This window comes from Centruroides sculpturatus, unplaced genomic scaffold, assembly GCF_000671375.1.
Source record: "Centruroides sculpturatus isolate CEXI.00-Female unplaced genomic scaffold, Cexi_2.0 scaffold1470, whole genome shotgun sequence".
NCBI lineage: Eukaryota > Metazoa > Arthropoda > Arachnida > Scorpiones > Buthidae > Centruroides > Centruroides sculpturatus.
The window spans coordinates 138,588-154,832 of NW_019385623.1; the positions used below are offsets into that span (position 1 = coordinate 138,588).

The 16,245-nt window shown below is 27.0% G+C and overlaps 1 long non-coding RNA gene across 2 annotated transcripts in view; it reads left to right on the forward strand.

The window, feature by feature from the left end:
* Nucleotides 1-15,984, forward strand: part of LOC111640692 — a 31,373-nt gene extending 15,389 nt beyond the window's left edge. Inside the window, exon 3 of one of the 2 annotated variants that reach the window (XR_002759306.1) lies at nucleotides 14,766-15,984. This is a non-coding gene — a long non-coding RNA (uncharacterized LOC111640692). The remainder of the gene's footprint in view (nucleotides 1-14,765) is intronic. The other variant, XR_002759307.1, reaches the window with a different exon arrangement.
* Nucleotides 15,985-16,245: the final 261 nt, after the last annotated feature.

A 16,245-nucleotide genomic window follows, 5' to 3' on the forward strand; every position in this document is an offset into this window, starting at 1 on the left:
CGGATTGCGAACAAAGTCTTGGAACGGATTATGTTCGTTAACTTTGAAGGCGAATTTCTAGTTCCAGTTTCTACAATGCCTATTTTAAGTGTTTCCAATTATCACAATTAGTTAAATTTTGATTATTTTTAAGAAAGTGATAGATGTATGATAGAACTTAATGAGGATTTACTGGAATCGACTATTTAAAGCTAATTTGAATAACGCATTCGTCTTCCAGCCCATTAGGATAATATTGTCTAAAATAGAAATTTAAGTATAAATTCTGATATTTTAAAATTAGAATTTATTCTGTGTATATTAATTCTATGAGTGCTTTTCATGCGTGTACCAGAAAACCCAAGACAACTTCGGATATGGATGATGATGATCCCTGTTTTTAAGCGTCGTCGCTATTTATCATTCATCTGTCAAATAGTAATAAGTTGAAAATGATCTATTTATATAACTTTTCTATTGGAATCTAATGTTGAATAGAGTGGAACAATTTCATTTGATCAAGCATAGATAACGTAACGCAACATGTGTGATCGCCCACATTATTGCGTTGCCCTATCTGCTAAGAGAAGGTGCCTCCCAGGAAACTTTTTATTGGAAGCTGGCTTCTATTTAGGGATTAGACACACGAAGAAAATCTAGAAAATTACACGTGCCACCCCTTTGGTGAGGCGCGAACCCAAGATTTACTATAAATGTTCAGTGGTTTAATCCACTTGGCCATTTGTGAACTAGGGTGGCTGTGCTTGAACTACTATGATATTCGTGATATATCAATATTTATAATACTTTCATAACATTGAATACTATATTTAGGAAAAGTTTTTTAAATTGAATAGAAAGAAATGCAGCACGCACAGTAAGCTTTACTGACAAAACACCTTTAACAAATATATAGCCTATATGCTGTATTTTATCCTGTGAGAAATACTTAAATTCTATTATAAATATCTATATTATAAGATAAATTTTGATCTAAAAGAGGACCATTACAATAATACTTTATTTAAAATTCCGTATTTATCAAATAATGATCAGAATTCTCCCGGTTTTAAAGATATATGTCTAATATCTAGCCACGTGTAAATTTGGGGTGACGTAAATTTGTAATTACTATTCACAATAATGATGCTTATTAGGGAAAAAGATTAAGTAACAAATTACTCACAAATAATCTTCTATAGTAATTATTAAAAATATATACAGTATATAATTTGTGCAATATATCCTTCTGGAATTTGAAATTAAATGCTAAGCAGATAACCATTTTCTATTTAAAACATATTATGCTATAAAACGAACGTCGAAAACATATAAATATTTTATAAATTTTTAATAAAATTACAACTACTAATAGAATTTAATACAGCATTGTGTTTGAAATTAAATTTATCGGATGTATTTTCACATTTTAAAATATAGTGAAAATTCGAATGAAAAATTAAAATGTTAAAACGTAATTAATTTGTTATAGAATAATAACTACCAAAAATAAAATTTATAACAGATATTCCTAAAAGAATCTGATAAAGATTATTTTATTGATGGTAATAATCAATGTTTGTAACATAATTTTAAAATAGCAAATTATTTAAAATAATTTGTTATATGTGTATATAATAATGGTATGAAAAATTTTATATATTTCGTCAAGAAGGGAAAATTTACGCTTTGGTATCTTTTATAAGTAAATTTTCTACAGCAAAAACGTAAATTGCAGATTAACTAGTATCATTTGGCTTATGACTTTACAAGTAAATGACTATGGATTCCAAATGGAAAATTAAGCAGAGAAGCAGCAACGCGCTTATTTCCTGAAAGGTAGTTGAGATGAAACAACTGTGAAGTATTTAATTGATAATTAAATATTAATTAAAAATTAGTTAAATTTTTCAATGTCGGAAAATATAAATCGAAAATTCATATCCAGTTTCCAATGTTCACGTTAAAGTTCTGATACTGATGAGTATTTATTTTCTGGATGGGACATTGCATTAATTGCTCGTTTTTGAATAGGTTTCGTTTATGATCAGTTCCGTAGTAAATAAACCATTCTTAGATTTTTCTGTTTATACTCAGGTGTTGTATCTTTTAGTCTTCAGAGAATTGCACTTTATTTCTTTTCCTAGGTATAAATATATATAAAATTATTAAAGCGGTGTTAAGTATATATTGGTTGAATAATATATTGCAAAGTTTTCTTTTTCTATGAAGGAATTAAAGTATATATTAATATAAACTACGTCCAGTAATTAGCCAAGTTGTAATGAACGCATCATGATACAATTTGAGTGATAAATTGATCTTCATATACAGTACTGTAGATTTGCGATGATAAGATACACAAGACACACACGTTTTTTAGAATTTTGAAAAGAAGTTAAATCAGTAAAAAGCAAAGAGCTAGGGTAAGAATGACAGACTGTATACGGGATTTATTTTTCAAAATGTGGATATTTTGTTTAAAAAAATCGATTATCTAAATATTTAAAGACTAAAAATGGCCTTTTAAGAAATAAAGTAAATTATTATTAGAATAAATTTTAAAAAGGCAGTAAAAATAGTGTCCTTAAAACCATTTACATAATAAAATATGCATGTTTTTAATTTAATTCTTCTACTTCAGTTGTGAGTTTTCTTAAAATATTGACGTACTCGCGCGTAGTAACATCATGCAGTGGCATTCAAATTAAGATATTTTTATTTTCATTACTTTCACTAATCTTTCTTTATATTTTTATTGTTAGCCTATTTATTATTTAAACTTCATTGCTTAGTTTTTAAAAATAACACTCGATTATGATAATACGTAGATCTTTTAAGTTTGAAGATCACTGTTACAATATAAAAAGATTCTTTCTGTATACTTGAAACATAAATGAAGTAAATTTATCATCTTTTCACGTGTATAAAATTAGCTGCAATGTATAACGAATATTAAAACGAATCAAAAATGAAATTTGTAAAAAATACGGAAAAATATTAGGAAAAAAGGGAATAATTTATAAAGGGAATAGCAGTAGAAACAATGGAAAAGTATCTAAATTTTTTTTCCTCCGAAGTTTAACGTTTTTAATAAATTTTAATTGGAAATATTTTGAACACATTGCACAAGAAAATAAATTTTATTGTCATAAACGTGCGTGCTATTTGAATATATTTCAATATATAGAAATCGATATAATTTTCAGTGCAATTTTCTTCTCATAAAAATGGTTACTAAATTAATCTTTGACATATATTTGTTTGAACTTCATATTAATTGATTCTTGACATCTAATACATTTTTAAAATTTTAATCTTTAGAAGCGAGAAAAACAAAAACTGTATTTTTTTGAAAGTTTTCTTATTTGTTTTTAAATTTCCAATCACTCATTTCTTGATTGAACAAAAATAGCTCTGATACAAAATTTATGAATTCTTTGAATATTTATATTTAATTATAATAAACATAATATGTTTATGTTTAATTAGACGTTATGCTCTTGAACACAATGTATAGATTTAATTATGTTTTAAACACATTTATTTTGCTTTTTTTACTCATAACTTTACTTATATAATTAAGCATAAACATAAAAATTAACTTTAATGATACTGTCATTAATTTCTATTCTACTGCATAAAGTTCTATGTTAATACAATATAAATGTATTAATATTTACATAAAATAATTAAGTTACGGCTAGCATTTGTTTTTCTAACAGTCTATATAGATTTATTCATTGCTTCATCTAAAAATTTATTAAAAATGTTTAGATTTTAAAATAAAATAAAAATTATTGTTTTATATTGTTTGGATTCTATAGAGTCTTTTCTTTTTGTTTTTGAACGTACTGAGAAAAACACGCAAGTAAATTCGAAAACATTGCTCAACGGAATTCGATAACCAAGAAGAATTTGAAGAACTAATTTCTGGAGACTTCCATATCCGGAAATTAGTGACTTGTAGTCAGAGCCTATTGCAAATAAATATATATTTTTTGTTTTAATAATTTTTTAAATCGTAAAATAACCTGTTGTTGTTCGCAACCGAAGAAAGTCCCCCGAAAGAACGTAGTGCAATTTAAAAATACTGTATATCATCTTAAATTATTTATGATTAATTAATTAATTCTAACATGTTAAAAATAAATAAATAAATACAGTACATGATAAAGAAATGAATCTAATAAATATTTTTCATATTCGCATTATTTTTCATAGAATGATGTCACTTAACTTCATATGCTTTTTATTTTTCTTTTTAAGTTTATGCAAAAAAAAAAATGCCCTAGAATGTTCTCTTCAGAACCAGATCTAGTTTTTGAAATTATCGTAATAAAATATAGATATCAATACTAATTAGATTATGTTGCATGTAATAAAATGGGTATTATTATTTTTAATAGTAGATTATTCATTTAACATTGGTTTATTCATTTACTACTGTAAAATTCAAGTAATAAAATTGTTGATATTTAATTATATGTCAAATTTTCGGCATGATAATTTTTTATTTTTGTTTTATCTCATTGCTTTATGAATGATTTAGTTGGATGAAAATTCAATTTAAGTAATTTATGAATCTATAGATTACAAAATAGTCTTTATAAGAATACTTTTAATACAATTTTAGAATTAACAAGGAGGCAAAAAATGACATAAATTTTCCCAATAACGTTTTGAATATAAATTAGAATTATATATTCTGAATAAACTTTTCTATGCTTTGTACTTTCAGTGTACATCTAATTGCTAACAAATTAAGCTAAGGGGAAATACAATACTTAATCATTTTTACCTAAATAAATTTGCATAGGATGATATTCGCAGCTGAATATTTTAGGATCCAAATATAATTTAAAAGTAATCAAAAAACTAATAACTTTACACATTTTGATTCGTTTCTAATACATTCTTCATAGTGACATATAGTGAATCTATAAATACAGTACTGTACATGATAAAGAAATAAACCTAATAAATATTTTTCATATTCGCATTATTTTTCATAGAATGATATCACTTAACTTCACATACTTTTCATTTTTCTTTTTAAGTTTATTCAAAAAAATGTATATAAGTTACTGCACATAGTGCACATTTATATAATAATGTAGCCTATATTTGTATAAAATGTTTGATGTTAAATAAAAATATTAATCCATTAGTAGTAATATTGTAAACTATGAGAAGAGAGAATTATATAATTTTTGAAGTTTAAAAAAATGTACAATTCTGTCTGAGAGTAATGCATATAGAAACAATTACATTTTCAATTTAGCTCACCAGTGGCGTAGTGAATAAAACCGCTGAAAACTGGTCGAGGTTTAGCGCCTGACCACAGGCTGACCACGCAGTTTTCCAGATTTTCTTCACGTGTCTAATGTCTAACATCTAAATAGAGACCAGTTTCCCATAGAAAATTCTTCCGGGTGGCTTCCTCTTGGCTGATCGCCCATGTGTTACGTTGTCTTATGTCATCAAACCAAACCTTTTTTTTTTTTTAATATGCTGTTTACAGTAGTAATGTACTGTACATAAAATTAAACATTAGAAAAATAATAAATATATTCCACATTACAGAAATAATAAATTATAAGTTTATCCTTTCTATAATTTTAAATGAATTTTCATATTTTAAAAAGCCTCTTTACATTAATTATGCTCTTTTCTGGTATAAAATGGTATTTTAGTCTTTTGCTTTTTGTTTAAATTCTAGTTTTATGTGATTTCCTTATGTAAAAACGCTGCTTAAGGCATAAATTATATAACAATTAAAATTGAAAAGGCTTTTATTTTATTACTTTATTAATTTTTTAACCTAAATAAATGACTAAAAAATAAATAGGTTGAATTACGTATGTAAACTTCAATTTAAATTTATGTCATTGTTTAATCAATTATAGTATATTGATATTAAGTAGTGATTTGAAATTTAAATTATAAATAAATTTGCAAAAAATCTATTATTTATTAATTTCCTTTTTCTTATAAATTATAGTTAGCAGCGTAATTATACAGTAATGATTGACGAGTAATTATCATAAATTTTTGGAAGAGCAGGAATTGTCAGTATTGACAAGGAGGAGTAATATCAGTACAGAACAATGTTTTAATTATAGCACCATGATTAAATAATGAGTTTGATGATCGACAGTGCTAATTTTCAATAGTTTTTCCTGAATAATTGTACTAACTTCGTTTGGGATAATTAGAAACAGTTTGAAGGATATATTAGAAAAAAAATCATTAAAAGCTTTATAATAATTTGCTGTAAACGCTATCCTTGATTGTTTCTTTTGTCCATTTGTTGACACGACCTTGAAGTAATGGGAATGATTTCCTGATCTGTCTTTCACACGTTTTAAACTAGTAGTTAAGTATTTGTTTGAGGAAATTATTTTAATATGTACACGTGAACTTGATATAGGAATTGATAAATGATTGGCATGAAATTAAGACAAAAAATACAATTGAATACTGTATATTATATAGGCCTAAATAATCATGATTATTAAAAATACTTATTACTTTGTTGGTCAGATCGACTTTTAATAATGTACTGTAGACAATACGGAACAATTCTTAATTCGAGAAACTGCAAAAAATAAATCATAAACTTTTGAAATGCTATCGCATGCTGCAAAATTTTGTTCATTCATGTACATTTGTTGAATTAATGACATTAAGCAAAACAAATGCTGCTGAAATGTTTCTAATATTAAGAATTTATTCATATTTGATTTTTCGTATTTTTAATATTTTATGTGGATTACGCATTACTTTAAAATGTTAGAAAAGATTTATCGTGAGCAAAAATAAAAGAAAACAATGTAAAATATTGAAATAAATAAATATAATATATTAAAAAAAAATTGTTCGCATTAAAAATAGTAATTGAACATGTTTGCTTTGTTAGCTCCATTTTTACTCTAACGGCTTAATATTGAAACGAGGTTTTATATATATATATTTATAAATTTAAGTATAAAATCTTGATATTTTGTTGAAGTTAGTTATTTTATTTCTCTTAAGATAAATGAAGTTGTATTTTCTACAATGATAAATTCAACAGTGTCGTGATTACATAATTGTAAGCATTTAACTAACATTTATGTTATACCGGATTTAAAAACTCACGAAAGGAATTATTTTCTAGTTATTAATGAGAATTTAAATGAATTAATGCTAAATCACATCTCTATTTGCATATAAGATTAAATATTAATACAAATTCTTCATCTTATTTGATTAATTTGTTAAGTTAGATAGATTTTTTTTAATATTTAAATATATTAATGCATTTAGACAGAATTGCAGAATTATCATACGACACAAATTTTCATAGGAAATTTATTTTGATGTTTTCATAGAATTACGAAATTTATTTCAATGTTTTAAACAGGTTTGTAAAATTTATTTGAAATTTTTTTAATGGGATGATAAAGCTGTTTACACATCTATTTTTCTGTAATCGCATTAAGTTTTATTTTTAAATTTAGTTTAAAAATATATATTGATATTTTCAACATTTTGTCAAGAATATAGCCTATACGAGTTTATTTTTATATTTAAATTTCATTATTTTGTATTTTATTTCATATTAAATAATATAATAACAATGCAATATATTTTGCATTTATAATAATAATTTTGGCATATTTATTTAAATTATAATATTTAAACATTATTTTATTTTTAAGTAATTATCTCTCATATTCTGTGATATTTTTTAAAATTACTCGATATCTCAATACACGACAAATAATATTGAATCAGGCATTAATGTGTTATACAAAAATAATTATTTTATTATCGTCCGTGAAAATGTAAAAAAAAAAATCTGATTCTGTGAGAGATCGATTATTTGAATATGAATCGACTTTTTAATGATATAACTACTAAATAATTTGTACCCACCAGTGCCCGAGTGGATAAAACCATTGAACACTGGTAGTTGGTCGCGGGTTCGCGTTTCTAACCAACGGGCTGATCACCTGGAGTTTTCCGAATGTTTTTAACATGTAACATCTGAATAGGAGTCCATTTCCCATAAAAGGCCTTCCAGGGAGAAAACTCCCTTCTTGGCAGATCACTTACGTGTTGCGTTTCTTTGTCCCATTTCATTGAGACCTACTAAGTTCTTCATTTTCTTCGAGTTAAAGAAATATTCGACTTACAGACGTTTGAGAAGTTTTACTTTATTTTTCCTGCCTCCCTTATATGTAGGGAGCCCGTACAGCGGCAGAGTGGATGAAATCTCTAAATCGGGTCGCAAACTCAAATGCAGGAAAGGACCAGTCAAATAGATAGATATAAGTGAGCCGTTATCGACGTTATTCGGTAAACCAAAATATATTGTAATTTTAAAAAAGGCTCTAACAAAGGTCCTTTTGTTGCCAGTCCTTTGAGACTTACATAAACAGTTAGACGTTTGAATTTTTTCTGTTTTAATCCCCGCAAGATGTTAGAAATATTGATTTTTACAGAAGAAATCATCAAGGCTGCAGGCCGTATCCAGCCCGCGGGCCTCCGGTTTACGATCCCTGCTCTAAACGTTGGTAGTTGGTTGCGTGTTCACCCTGATCAACGAAAGGGTAGCCGCGTGGCGTTTTTCGAGTTTATTCACGTGACTAATACCTAAATAGGGATCAGTTTCCAAAAGACAGTGCTTCCTGGAAGCACCTCCCCTTAGCAAATCGCCCATCTATTTCTTTGCCTTATTGTTCAGACTTTTTCTAATAATGGCTCCCAACTTGGTAAATTTTTCTTGCGGCATCTCTACTTCTCTATCAATGTAGAGTTACTGCGCTTTTCGTACTTTTAGTAACACACGTAAGAAGTGTTATTCCTTCAACTTCGAGTTATCTAGAGTCTATTGTTATAAGGAAATAAACTATAATGTGGCATCTATAGGCTACTAGAAAATTACAGCTTTCAACAAAAACTCTAATTCTATTTCCTCAAATGTATTTCGAGTGTTAGATCATTATAACAATTATAAACGGAATATTTTTATTTTTAGTTTAAACAATTTTTTCTCACTTTTCCTTTCTCAGGATAATTCTGATTAAATAAACTTGATAAGAAATTTTCGTTGATTTTTATATGATAATAAGTATGGTATGTGTTATAAATATAACAATTTAATACTTTTATTAATATATAATTAAATTGCAATTGAGATAAATTAAGATATACAGTATAATTAGCGCTATTGTTAAAAATAGCTTATATCATTTATGCAACGAAAAATGACTCCAGGGGATTATTAGAATAAAACTTCTGAATTAAATAACATGTATGTGTGTGGTAATATTGCTAACCACATGGAAAAGAAATATGAAAAATTATAACTTTTCTTTACAAATTCTTATATAGTTTTCTCAATTTTCTAAAATTATTTTAGAAATTCAAGAAAAAGTGTTAAAAGAAAACTTCATGTTATCTGCCTCCGCTTAAAAACAAATCCTGCTTCCCATTCATACAATATCGTCTCTTCCATTCATGGAAGAGTCTGTAATAATTAAGAATTTTTTGCGTTACGTAAGACTTACAAAATAAAAATTAAATTATACAATTATTTTATATTTATGTTTATAAATCTGTAATGAAACATCGCGAGTAGAAAACTAAAAACTATTATTTAGAAATTAGATGCGTGCTAAAAAAAATTGTCAAGGTAATGTCATCATGCAATACAGACTTACACTATTTGAAGTAGGCGACAGTAGTTAAAAATAAAAATGTTAGTTGCGTGCAACTGTTTTTGAAATATATAATTATCGCAACCGCTTTTAAGAAATTCTTAGTTGAAAAAAAATATTCACTGTTTAATTGTTGAAAAATTCAAATAATAAAAAAAAATATTCGTTAAGTGGACGAAACTCGTTAAGGAAAACTGCTATTGTACTTGTTTTGATATCATTATTTATCATTCTGTAAGGATAGACTAAAAATATAAACATTAATTAAATCACAATTAAAAGTTTATTAAAAGATTGTAGTTTATCTATTAAAGATTTCTATGAACTGCTTGACAAGAGGTCAAAGAAGGTTATTTCTACTGGAGATTATCTTATTCCTCGTATTTAACTGTTTTTTTTTTTAAAATCTCATGGACTATTTATTGGGCTTCATAGGTGGAATTATTTAATTTTCCGTATAGAAACACTTTAGAAAACAACTACACATTAATAATGAAAATTATAAAAAAAAAAATATGTTATAATACATTTTTGTGTTACTTTGTTATATAACTACTAAATGTCATAGAAGAACTGAATGCTGAGTTGTGACTAATGCAAATTAAAGTATAAACCATGATATATTAACCAGACATTTGTTCAAAAAGATAGAGATAAAAATTTAGAAAAATATATATGACTCGAGTAGAAAGTAAATTCACTTCTTTTCTAGCCCTACTCATGCTGAATATTAATTCGATTACTAATATACATATTTATTCTTCTTTACTGTGTTCGTGAAACAAGTTAGCCGTTTGATTATTTCATAACGTATGATGTGTTTAAAACGAAATGCTTCCAGAGTAAAATCGTACCATGAGAAGAAAACGTATATTTCGGCAATTTAACTTATATCACTCGTAGATGAACCAAATATATTTATTTGGCCTTCATCTCATATTTTAAGCTCAATGATTAACAATATATCAGGTTTTTTTAAAATAAAGCAACAGTAGTTTTATTTATTGCTGATGCGTTAAATTTTATTTTTGTGTTACTGAATTATCAATTAAGAGAAAAAATGTCAGCAAAAATATTTGATTAAATGCAACTAATACAAATACACTGTACAGACTCTATAGAGTATGACATTTGGACAAGTTTAAATGTATATAATTAATCAGCTCTTATATAATTGTTGAATAATGAAAACGAGAAACTTTATCAGACTTTCAAAATGCTCTTATAAATAGTTGGAGGTTGTTGTTGCTATAGAATTAGAATATTAGAATATACAAAACTGGCTTTGTTCAGAGGAGGATGGAATAAGTTCGAATATGCATGTTAGAACTAGAAGATATGAGAGTATCTTAAGAATTTCTGTATCTTAAGGAAATGTAAAGTTTATTTTCGGTTATATCGTGCTCGGATTACAAAGAATCGTCCTTGTTTATAGAAATGTTTTAATTTGCCTTAGAATCAAGAAACTTCCTTATCTCGAAATAAAGGCTCCAACTAGGGCAACTATTCGATCTGTATTCGTGTATAGAATTCGTTAGATCCTGAAATTAAGAGATGCAAATAAATTCGAGACAGTTCGTAATATTTATACAAAGGAAAATGATTTAGCTGTAATTTAGTGATCCTCTTAACCTTGTTCTTATTTCTACCACTCTCGTTGTTCCATTTTATTTCTTTTGTTTGTCTATACCCGAAAGGGGCCTTTGTGGTAATAGTATCTTATTAGCCGTAATTTATATTACGTTGGTATTCGCGTGGCTTTGGTATTTTATCTGTTGCAACTTACGAAGAGATTTATATGTATTTGATATTCGCTCACTCCCATATCTTATTTAATAGACAGTTTTAAAAATTGAAACACTTTTGAAGGAATTAATTAACAACACGTGTTAAATTATTAAGATTTCTAAAATTGTTTATTTTATAAAATATAAAAATATACTCGTTCAGAATATGCTGATGTATTCCAGTCTGTGGTAGATTAACCATTAGGCTAGTAGACTAGTAGAAGTCTAGGGCCCGGAAGGAAGGAGGAAGAGAAGAAATGGTTTTAATTGATGTATATTATTATTAAGATATGTCACTTTATTCTATTCACCAAGGGGTGGACGGAGGGAGCCCTACTAAAGCTCAACGATAGTTAATCCGCCATTGATTCCAGGTCTTGAATTACGATCTGAAATTATATAAAACTATAAGCAGAATTTTTAGCCGAAACGGATGTTGCCAGGTGTTCTGAATCGAATGGTTTTTCCTGTTTCAAGAGATTACTAACATTTACCAACATTCCATTGTTGTAATGATAGTTGCCTTCGCATGTATGACCTTTCGACCTACGCATAAACCGAATGATTGATGTATGATTTGGTAGCATTTTACATAAGGAAAATGTTTGAAGTTAATTAAAATTTTTATAAATTTCTTGTTTTGAAGGTTAGACTTTTATTTCTCGACAATTATCTTTTCTTTGTCCAAAATTTATTTCGTAATGTTTTATCCATTGAAAGTTTTAATATCCGAGAAAAGGAACATTACGCTATACATTTATAAATATTTTAAATATGTATAAAGTATATATATATANTGTTAATAATTACAATAAACTTTTTATAGCTTTTATTTTTTAAATTAAGAATTAAATTTATACAATTTTAAACTCCGTTTATATAGGCTTATGTACATTGGAATTCATAATTTTTATTTAAAAAATGTAAGAATTCGGTAAAATTTAGAAAATTATCTTGATATTTATTATTACATTATATATCATAAGATGTCAGATAAGCTTTTTGAAAAATTACATAATTTTTTTTATCATCAAGAATAAAAATAGGCCTGTTTAAATACTAATTAAATGCCAGTTAAATGCAAATGTAGAGTAATATTGTCTCAATTATGAATTATTGCTATTTAATTCAGTTGTAAGGATTGATTTACAACACTAAGATGTCTAGATAAATAATAAATTCCGTTAAAGGTGACAAAAAGAAAAGTAGTAAAAGTATTTGACATGTAAAATACATTTCAAATTTAAAGCTCAAAAAGACCTCCTGGTTATCGTCATCTTAATTACCAATAATCATTGACGATTACAATTGGTTAAACTGATCATTACAGTTATTAACCGAATTTTTTTTGTAAACTGATTATGACAATTTGGTAAATGTTAACCACATTCCATTATTTGATTGAAAGATTCATTCCTCAAACATTTTTGATCAGGTAAAGGCTATAAAACGTAAGCAAAAGTATTATTTTAACTTCTGAATTTTATCCGAAATAAAAGTGAAAACTATTATCATCAATTCAAGTTTTACTATCGGCGTTAAACGATATAGACAGTGATTATCTCGTTTTTAAGTAAATATTTTTGGCATGATGAACGTAGTCTTTATTCTTATAATTCAAGTTTTATTATTAACTTTTAAAATTAATAATAAACGAGTCTACGTAGGATTTATTTGTTATTAGAGAAATTATTGTTGATTTAAAAAAAAATTAATGCTAATAATAAATAAATAGCTGATTTGAAGAAATATTTATTCCAATTTTTTTTCTCTTATGAGACGGATAGAATGCATCATTTCTTTTGAAAATACGTTTAAGTTTTGAATAATCTGGATAAACAATGAAGTCTATTTCGCATGCGAAATTACGTAATCTACCACTTTGCTTTTCTCGTTAAGGTAGCAGTCACGAAAGTTGAAGGAAATCATCGTATGAATAAGCGTTTCGAATAATCAAAACCGTACACGAAGAGCGTTTAGTTGTTCCTAATGGAAGTAATTATCTTTAATCGAAATATCTCCGATATAATGGCTTGTACTGCTTTAATGTTCTACAATACAATAAAAATGATACGAATGTAGTTATGTTTCGTAGCTTTTAAGTCAACTGAATGCGTTTTGTATGTTAAAGAAATGAAAGTTAGTAATTATTTTATAACTTTTCAAACTTGTCTCAACCAGATCAGTTCTTATTGTATTGAAAGCGTTTTTAAATACAATATACGTCGAATCATCATTTAACGTCGTTTCGTTATAATGCCGACGAGGAAATGTACAGTACAAATAAACAATAAAATACATTCTCTGAGGTGAGAAATAAATGCTGGAAGTTGCAAACAGAATAATATAAACCAAATTATATCTTGTTTATATTATTTAGTCTATAATATTTTATTTATTTAGCACAAGGTTTTCCACCCCTTGTACGGGAAACAAAGTAAGAAAAATACATCAGAAATTTTACAAAACATTCAGAATATTACATCTATACAATATACGGTTATTAATATACAATATTTATTATATCACAATTAAAAATCCGTAATTAAACTGCGACGACTTAATGCCATAATATAGTCTATAGTAAAATTGGTTTAGTTATACGTAGCACATTCCAAGAACCTACCGACGACGTTAAGTGAGGACTTGCTGTAAATCTGTTGTAACAAGCGCACGAGTATGACACTAATATAACGAAATTATCGTTTATCATCAATTTAAAAATGTATGCCAACTGTACAATATTGTATCGTTTTTAAAATTCTTGTTTTTTACAAGCCGAAAAATATTTTCAAATTTTATTATTATCCAGCGTAACAAAAAAAAAACACATTGAAATTGAATAAATTTAATTTTTTTTCAAGCTGAAAGAAATGATTAGAATTTTATAAATAGAAAAATATAGTTTCTAGTTTAAAAAAATTGTAAATACCGGAAGATAAATCCGTAACCGGAACCGATATTTGTAATCTGATACTTGTGATAATTGAAACTGTTAATAACTATATTCTGTATTTTTGTAGTTGATTCCGAATACTAGAATCAACCGGAAAAATGTTTTTTTTTTATTAAAAATCTTTGATTAATTTTTGTAATTATTAAATTCATTTTCTTAATTGAATCATAGTTAAACTGTAGTTTATTATAAGTGCCACATACTAGAAACTACCAACAAAATATATATCTATATAAACTTATAATTATCTATTGTTTAAGATATAATTAATTTTAATTTAATATTTTAAAATTATAATAATTTATCGATAATTTTATTCTGTTTTATTTTTAGTTTAACAAAAACAAGTTGTGGTCTACAATACAGATTTATTTTTTACAGAATTTAAACCTGTTTCCATTCAGAATAAGAAGAAAAATAAAAAGAAAGGACGAAAAAATTTGAAAAAGAAACAGAAAAATTAATCATTTGTTTGTACTGTATATAAATTTATAATAAAATAATTATTTAAAGTTATTAATTTTATTAATTTAAAATCGTGCGGTTCACTTTAATAACGAAAAAAAGTTCCTAGTTACTTTGATTAATTGACTAGTGTAGACACTGATTAGGTTATTTTAATACCGAACAATTATATTGATCTACATAATTTGTATCAACAGAACCGTAGCATCGTCGACTAACTGTTTAATGACATAAAATTATACTAATCTAGAAGATAATTAACGGTAATAATCGTAGAGTAAATTAGATAACGAGTTAAAATATGTATTAAGGTTGCTTAGAAAAGTGACAGTAATTTGGAGGTCGAAAGAGATTTGTAAAGATGCTTCGTTAATGCTTAACATTTAGCATTAATCATCTCGAATTGCTCGCTGACGGTCACGTTAAGGAATTAAAGGGGGGTTACGATGGCCGTCCCATTTAATTCCACAGCAGAATCACCCACGAAACGTCCTTCACCCGCGAACATCTGACCAACCAAAATAATGTTTTGGCGGCAATTCCAATGATTCCATCTTAACCTACAGCCGCGGGCCGCGCCAGTGAAAGCAAAACTTCGATAGTTATGTAGGTCGAATGACGCAAGTGTTACTTCGTAGCTTTATCTTCCGACGCACTCCATCTTACACGACCGTGACATCGTCTGGAGGGCACAAGGACATTCTGGGTTGGATCACTCGGAATACTCTTCCAACCGTCTCCTTATCTGTACAGATGTAGGTTGACGTTTCAAACTGATCGAGAAAAAGTACTGTACACCACTGTTACTACTGCTTTTGCCGTTACTGACTATCGTTTATCATATTTGCTCCTGGCAATTGTGGCACGAAAAAGAAATCTGGTAGAGCCGCATTCTATTATAATATCGTAAATTTACTCAGATCGTAAGAATGATACTTTATGATCATTTGGAACGATCTACCAAACAATTTGGAACAATCTGCATAACGGTTTTCAACAATTGAAATGTGTATCATTATTTGTTTTAACTCGTGTCGATTTGAATGTAACGCGGTTTCGAAATACGAATATTTGGTAATATGCAATCGTAATATATATAATAAAGAGAAAATTCAGTTTTTTATACTGTTCTTTGTGTGTCTTTTTGATTCTCTGGTGTGTGGGCGTGTATGTTCGTGTTACGTGAATTCTTGTGTTTTTCCTTTGATTGTTTATGTATATATGTGTTTATTTTCTTTATTTATGTGTCTCTTTGTTCATTTGCACACAAAGAAAATATAAATTTTTGTATATGTATGTGTTTATTTGTAAATTTGTTTGCTTTCGTAAGTGGGCAAATGTTCTTCGT